This window comes from Mastomys coucha, unplaced genomic scaffold, assembly GCF_008632895.1.
Source record: "Mastomys coucha isolate ucsf_1 unplaced genomic scaffold, UCSF_Mcou_1 pScaffold12, whole genome shotgun sequence".
Taxonomy (NCBI): domain Eukaryota; kingdom Metazoa; phylum Chordata; class Mammalia; order Rodentia; family Muridae; genus Mastomys; species Mastomys coucha.
Window position 1 is genome coordinate 28,367,823 of NW_022196894.1, and position 1,038 is coordinate 28,368,860.

A 1,038-nucleotide genomic window follows, 5' to 3' on the forward strand; every position below is an offset into this window, starting at 1 on the left:
GTAATATGCACTGATTTCCTGCTTTGTGCCATGGAAGGAGAAAAAGAAGGAATAAGAGGAGGAAGAGACAAGGGGAGAAAGGGAAAAAGAAAGGGAAAACGGAGGAAATGATACCCTATGCCTAGGAGAAGCAGCCATAGGAGAGTTTCAAATACTAAGGAAATATACATAGTAGTGCATATCAGATGAGTGCTAAGGCATGTGCATGTGTGTGTGTGTGTGTGTGTGTGTGTGTGTGAGAGAGAGAGAGAGAGAGAGAGAGAGAGAGAGAGAGAGAGAGAGAAAATAAGGGAGGGAGTGGAAATGGTGAGCAATAAAATTTATATGATCCAAGTATTGCCTTCAGACAGTTCACGTAAAATCAGGGCAAGACAAAATGTGAAAAGACATTGCTCTACAGGTCTGTCTGGGCTGGTGCCCTGAGCAGACCTTGGGCACAAGCTCCAAAGCCAGTCCCACAACACCCAGACGAAGCTCCACTCCCAGGAGCTCTAACATGCCCAGGATCAGAGGTGAGGAGGACACAACATCTGTCACAACACTGGGTGTAACTAGGACCTGCAGGACTCAGGCACACAGAAACTCTGCCAGCCCAGTGGCTTGGGTCTGTTTGGATCAACTAGTGCCCTGAGCAGACCTTGGGTGCAAACTCCACAGCTAGTCCTACAACACCCAGAGGAAGCTCCACTCCCACGTGCTCTAACAAGCCCAGGATCACAGGATCCCAGAATCCCAGGATCACAGAGACAGCTTGACTCTGAGGAGTTCTGACACAACCAGGATCACAGGAAGGACAGGCTCCAGTCTGATTTAGAAAGGACAGATAGCACTAGAGATAACCAGATGGTGCGGGGCAAGCATAAGAATATTAGCATAACAAACCAAGGTTACTTGGCATCATCAGAACCCAATACTTCCACCATAGCAAGTCCTGGACACACTGTCACACCTGAAAAGCAAGATTCAGATCTAAAATCACTTCTCATGATGATGATACGGGACTTTAAGAAAGACATAAATAGCACCCTCAAAGAAATA